This window comes from Protopterus annectens, chromosome 5.part1 (genome assembly GCF_019279795.1).
Source record: "Protopterus annectens isolate FY-2018-M chromosome 5.part1, PAN1.0, whole genome shotgun sequence".
Classification (NCBI taxonomy): domain Eukaryota; kingdom Metazoa; phylum Chordata; order Ceratodontiformes; family Protopteridae; genus Protopterus; species Protopterus annectens.
The window spans coordinates 613,652,805-613,660,158 of NC_056736.1; positions in this window are offsets into that span (position 1 = coordinate 613,652,805).

Below are 7,354 nucleotides of genomic sequence, written 5' to 3' on the forward strand. Positions count from 1 at the left end.
TTCCATGCCACTCGACGTATGTTTAGGGCCGTCATAGAGGTGTAGGCACATTCCAAAAGGGCCTCCAAGGCACAGGCTGACATGCATGACTGCCTCCACCATGTTGTCAGTTCAGTGGATCAGATGACTGACATGATGGAATGGGTAGTGTCTGTGATAGAACGTCTGCTGAGAGGGGGTGGCATCCACATGGATGTAGGTCAGACACATTATCTGATGTTAGCCGATGTGGCAGTGCCCGATCACATTCTATAGTGGCAGTACTTCCACTGCTTCATCAGTGGTTGAGGTGTCCACACCCAGACATGGCAGACTATGAGGTTGTGGTCCTGGGCATACTCATAATGAGAGCTCATCCAGCAGACATCAGCCACATTCGGATAGCAGCAGTGCATCTGATCATGGGAATAGATGCACCAATGCAACTCCTGGCAGAGCCAGTTCTCATGGTAGGGTACTACGATGATGAACTGCCACCTGTACCATGCACGACTCCCACCTGTCCAACATAACAAGATGCAGAGCCAGCACAGAGCTTGGTCTGTGTTCTTGCAGACACTCACACACCAGTTTCACCTGGAGTGCCCATACAGACACACACACACATAACAGTTACATGGGTCAGTTGTGAGGCTTAAAGCTCATTCTGTCTCAGTGGCCAATTGATACTTTATCCAAATGTTTGCCTGTTTCTTTTTCTTACTTTCATGCATTCACTTACTTTTTGTGTCAGCCTATGCTTTCTGCCCCCCCCCCACACACACACACACACATGCACAACACCCTGTGCAAATGATGATAACTGTGCCATAGCCTTGTTTTCTATTTTTTGGATTCAGGGATACATACATTATGCATCTTTTGCTCAGGGTCTATAGTTGACTTAGTGCTTAGTATATCTGTGTTTGTGATGCAGTTTTGCTAATTGTACTACTTTCTTACAGGGTTTTTGTAATGTGTACATGCCTCCCACACTCTCACAGCAACAAAACTGGACCAAGCCATACATAAACGTTGGGCAAAGGCTGAACAATAGGGAGACTTTTTAAATATTCTGGTCTTACAAAGTTAGACAGTTGATAGAATCAAACAGTTTTTCTATCACTATTTTTAAGATTTTTCTGAGGGATATGAAATCTGAAACTGAAATGTGTGTAATCAGTTTCTAACGTCTCTCTTTAATGACTTGTCAGTACAAAAGTATTAGGCCAAACTGAGAATGTTCTGTGACAATCAGTACTTTTGACAGGTATAAATGTGTGAATCTTTGATGCTTGAGGCCTATTAAATGATAGAGGACATGTATTCACATAAGTCACTGCTGTCACTTGTTGACGTCATTGTTACAGAACTCAGCCATCTTTTACTTACTTACATTACCAAGTAACAGAATGCAAGGCTATGCCATTCATTAGTATTGTGACACATTTTTTTTTTAATATTCCAGGTTTAACACTCACCTTGTAAATCCAGCAGTTGCTACAATTTTAGGTCAGGGCTGATGCTAGGAGTACACAGCCATTACATGGGTAGGTAAAGGTTGTGAGAGTTGCCTGACATCAGTGTCACTGTATGTATCTATGTATGTATGTGCATAGATGAAGGTTTTAGCTCCTTAGGTTGTGAGCATGTGTGCTATGCATTGCCTCTTAGCCAAAGTAGGGGCATATTGAGCACATGCACATCTGCCAGCACCCACAGCAGCTGCTGCTTCCCCCTCTGACTCCTCACCTGCATGTGGCATTGGTGGTGGGAGTGAGATGTTTGCCCCTTCCCCTTGTTGATCCTGCTGAAGCTGTTTTTTCAGGATTGTGAAGCATGGCATAGATGGTGAAGATTTTAGTACATGTACATGGAATGTACAGCAGGGCTACCCCAGAAGTATCTAGGCACAGAACCACAACTTCAACAGCCCAAACACATGCTCTGTGATATTTTTTTGTTTCCACGTGTGCTTCATTATAGTGTTCTTCATTTGGTGTGTGTGCATTTCTGATGGTCGTCATCAGCCATGGTTCCAGTGCATAACCTGCATCCCCCAGTAAATGACCCTGTGGGATATCATCCCTAGTGAACATCTGATACAGCTGTAAGGTGTGCCAGATGGTTTACCTTTATAAAAGCGAAACACGATGGTGCAATTGCTCATACGAGCGAATCAGAACCACAAAAATGAAAACAGCGACAGTTTTAAATGTTCGAAAATCAGCAAATCGAAAAGCAGAGTTGCTGATTTTCTAACATAAATGCGCCCCCCCACCCCCTACTTTAATATTCTAACTCCGAGATCACACTACAGTGGGGGAAGGGACCATTTTCCGATCCCCACTATAGTGCAATCCGCCCCAAATTGCCGAATGTGCAATGAACGAATGTCATTGTGCATTTGCTCATTGCACATTCGAACCTTTTTCCGTTCGGCGTTTGCAAACTTTGCAAAATGCCTTTCGGACAATTGCTGTTCGCCCTTGTGCAGTATGCACACATGAAGGTAAACCGTGCCAGATATTTGAGTCATGGTAACTGCCTGGGCTGCCAGCACGCACATTCAAGATGATTCTTACATATGACTTGGCAGTTAATGGAGTGGAAGCCCTTTTTATTTATGTACACCCTTCCCTGTTCCCTGGGTGGTGCTTTGATTTCTAAATGTTTACAGTCTATGGCACCCAGTACTTCAGGGTAGTGTGCAACAGGGTAGAACTCCTGCATATTTGTGGCCCTGTCCTCACGTGTACAGGGAAAAATATATGTAGTCACTGGCATGTTGTAGCATAGCGTTCAGGAACTGATGTAGGATCCTGGATGCTGATGCCTGTGACAGCCCCAGCATGTCCCCTGTTGGTCTCTGAAAGGTTCCTGTAGCTAAAATTCTAAGTGTTACACATACTAATTTTTCCACCAGTATTGATTCCCCTTGGTTTGCCATTGGTCTGAGTTGAGGATGACAGAGGTTGCAGAGTTCCTGTAGTATGTCTCTATCTACCCAGTAGTGCTGTAATATTTCCACCTCATGCAGATTGTGATAAGTTAAACAGGGTCTAAAAACCCTTCTCCTTCTTGGCTGTGGTCTATTAGCAGCAGCTTAGACTTCAGCCTGTTGCATATACACATGAATTAAAGAAACATCACCCCATATCATTCTTTCTGTGTAGACTCCTTTCCGTGGTTATATTCCAGTAGGTTTTGGAATTCACATACGGTTACCACCTGTTCCGTTGTCAGCGGGGCACTCACGGGTTGAGCCATTTCATCCCATTGCCCGCATTGTCAGGCAGTGGGACTTTAAAAGTCCCGTTTTTCAGTGTAGTTGAATTGCATGGAAAAGCCAAAAATACTTCCGGTTATTCCATGGCAATGTGGCTACATCACCAACCCGGACCTGCAGTTAGAGGTATTCCTTGTTAGGTCCGGGTGGTGTAATTCAAGCAGCAATTGGCTGCAAGGATGGAAGGGGGCATGGATTTGCGTTGGAAGAGCCCTACAAAGGTTGCAGTTGTAGAGCAGATTTGTATTAGTGCTCTACAGCTGCTAATAACTTCGTTTCAGAATTGGAAAGGATTGAGATAAGTCAGCCAAGAAGCCAACAAGGAAGCCAGCCAGCCAAGAAGCCAGCAAGGAAGCAAGCCAGCAAGGAAGCCAGCCATCCAAGAAGCCAGCAAGGAAGCCTGCCAGCCAAGAAGCCAGCAAGGAAGCCTGCTAGCCAGCCAGCCAAGAAGCCATCAAGGGAGCCTGCTAGCCAGCTAGCCAAGAATCCAAGAAGCCAGCAAGGGAGCCTGCTAGCCAGCCAGCCAAGAAGCCAGCAAGGGAGCCTGCTAGCCAGCCAGCCAAGAAGCCAGCAAGGGAGCCTGCTAGCCAGCCCAGCCACTCAGCAGACAGAGAGCCAGTCATCCAGCTAGCCATTCCAGTAGGAAGGAAGCCAGCAAGGCCAGCAAAGACTGTGTTACTGGTAAGTACATAGTATTTTGTGGCTTTAGTTATTTAAAATGGGAATATCGTGCTTTAAGTTTTTAATGTTTAGAGGTTAATGGGGGGTGTAGTATGGAGTATTTTAATCTGTGCAGTGGTAATTTTGAGATTTCCAAGTAGTAGTTTTAAATGGGAATATTGTGCTTTATTTAAGATTTTAATGTTTAGAGGTAGATGGGGGTGCAGTAGGCAGTATTTAAATCTGTGCAGTGGTTATTTTGAGATTTTCGAGTAGTAGATTTTAAAGATATAACACCTGTCTGTGTATGTATATGTAATTGTGATTGTTGTTGGGGGTATGATTTGGAAGTGTTACTTTTTAAAGGCTGAACCGTGTGTATAGAAGTTTTGTTTATTTCTGATGGGGGGGGCAGTCTTAAATATAAATGTAGTGTGATGTATTTCTATTGTCGTAGCTTTTTCAGGGTACTTTCTGTTTGCAGATAGAAAATGTTCGAGCATAGTTTGTCCTTTTTTGTGTGGAAATGTGTGCAATTAATTTTGTTTTCAGGAAGTTAGGATATACTGTTTGGGTAATTTTTCCTGTTCTTGCAAGTCAATGTTCATGTGGTACAGGTCTACCTTTTGAAGGGGAATGTTAATAGTTAACGTAGTGCATTTATTATTCTAGTAGGTACATGTTTCCAACTTGCTGAAGCTGTTTCAAGATTGTTTTCATTTATAGTTGTAAATGTGTGCATTTTATTTTTTATGCTGCCTTTAATAAGGTTGAAATGTCCTGCTTTGCTTGTAATGTGTGAATATGGGGGTGCTGATTTTGCTTTGGCCTGTTTATTGCATCGCTGTGCTGGGTAAATTACTATTAATTGCTATTTTTGAGGTAAAAGGGGTCCATGGAGTCTGCCGTACATTGTAGTTTATTTTGGCTGCTTTTGCAAGAAGTATTTTTAAAAGTTAAATGTTTACAGACTTTTTCCTTTTATTTTTTTGTGGATGCATGCTCAGAAGTTAATGCAGTGCATCTGAGATTGTGCTAAATCATATCGTTGTTACTGGATAGTTTGCTTTTATAAGTAGCAAGTTTGTATTTTTTGTTTTTAGTGATGTCTTCAATAAATTTACAATGTACTGCTTTCATTGTAATCTGACAGTGCTGCTGTTTGGCAGGTTCATTAGTAGATCATTGCCCTGTGTAACTTATTGCTATACATTTATTTCTTTTAACTGCTGTGGTCAAAAGCTAAATCAGATCTATGGTGTCCGCTGTGCATTCTCATTTTAGTGTTTTTTTGGTACAATGAAAATGTGTAGCTTTATTGTCTGGTGGGGTGGGGGTTATGTTCAGTGGTAAAAATAATGCATTTCGTTTTCTACGAGTTGTGTTAATGTCATAGTTTTCAATGGCCAAAATGCCCCTACATTACCTCATTTTACTATTACCTTTTTCAAATGGCTTGTAATATTAATTCTTTTCTGCGCCATTCGCCAGTTCTTTCGTATAAATAATTATTTTTCCTAAAAATAATGCATTTCGTTTTCTACGAGTTGTGTTAATGTCAACATTTTCAATGGCCAAAATGCCCCCTACATTACCTCATTTTACTATTACCTTTTTCAAATAGCTTGTAATGTTAATTCTTTTCTGCTCCATTCGCCAGTTCTTTCATATGCCAATGTTTTTCAAGCCAGTTCTTTTGCATGCCAGTGTTTTTCAAGCCAGTTCTTTTGCATGCCAATGTTTTTCAAGCCAGTTCTTTTGTGTGCCAATGTTTTTCAAGCCAGTTCTTTCATATGCCAATGTTTTTCAAGCCAGTTGTTTCACATGCCAATGTTTTTCAAGCCAGTTCTTTTGCATGCCAATGTTTTTCAAGCCAGTTCTTTCGTATGCCAATGTTTTTCAAGCCAGTTCTTTTGCATGCCAATGTTTTTCAAGTCCATTATTTTGCATGCCAATGTTTTTCAAGCCAGTTCTTTCATATGCCAATGTTTTTCAAGCCAGTTCTTTTGCATGCCAATGTTTTTCACGACAGTTCTTTTACATGCCAATGTTTTTCAAGCCAGTTCTTTTGCATGCCAATGTTTTTCAAGTCAGTTATTTTGCATGCCAATGTTTTTCAAGCTAGTTCTTTCATATGCCAGTGTTTTTCAAGGCAGTTCTTTTGCATGCCAATGTTTTTCAAGCCAGTTCTTTTGTATGCCAATGTTTTTCAAGGCAGTTCTTTTGCATGCCAGTGTTTTTCAAGGCAGTTCTTTGGCATGCCAATGTTTTTCAAGCCAGTTCTTTCATATGCCAATGTTTTTCAAGCCAGTTTTTTTGCATGCCAATGTTTTTCAAGCCAGTTCTTTTGCATGCCAATATTTTTCAAGCTAGTTCTTTCATATGCCAGTGTTTTTCAAGGCAGTTCTTTTGCATGCCAATGTTTTTCAAGCCAGTTCTTTCGTATGCCAATGTTTTTCAAGGCAGTTCTTTTGCATGCCAATGTTTTTCAAGCCAGTTCTTTCATATGCCAATGTTTTTCAAGCCAGTTCTTTTGCATGCCAATGTTTTTCAAGCCAGTTCTTTTGCATGCCAATATTTTTCAAGCTAGTTCTTTCATATGCCAGTGTTTTTCAAGGCAGTTCTTTTGCATGCCAATGTTTTTCAAGCCAGTTCTTTCGTATGACAATGTTTTTCAAGGCAGTTCTTTTGCATGCCAATGTTTTTCAAGCCAGTTCTTTCATATGCCAATGTTTTTCAAGCCAGTTCTTTTGCATGCCAATGTTTTTCAAGCCAGTGTCTGTATTCATCCATCTAAAACCCCTTTTCCCATTTTTGCACACGGGGTCGTTGGGACGTTTAACAGTGGCAATCATCTAGAGCCAAGGCCAGTTAGTTCTCAGGTCTTTACTGAATCTATATCAAAGAACGGTAAGCTGCTTCATGTTTTATATGCCAATGTTTTTATTATATCAGGTGCCAGTCTTTTTTAAACCAATGATTTCAAGTGCCAGTGTTTCTAGCCAGTTCTTTCATGTGTCACTGTTTCTAGCCAGTTTATTCATGCACCAATATGTTACTGCACCCACTAACACAGTTTTGCTAAATATGTTGCATATCAGGTAAGTACAGCTTTAAGAATGAAGAGAGCAGCAGCTTCATCACAGCCAACCAGCAACAAGAGAATGTGCAGGTGGCAGGATGTTTGGAAAATGGAATTCAACTGGATGGAGAGATGCAGTGATGTCAAAGCATTCTGCAGGTACTGCAAAAGAGAATTTCTAGTGACCCACGGTGGAAGAAATGATGTCGCACGACATGAGGCAACTGAACAACATAAGACTGCTATTCTTCAAGCTAAATCTAGTCACCTGATGACAAAGTGGGCAAGGAACACAAACAATGAGGGACCAGAACTTAGGATCATTGCAGCAGAAGCCTCTGAGG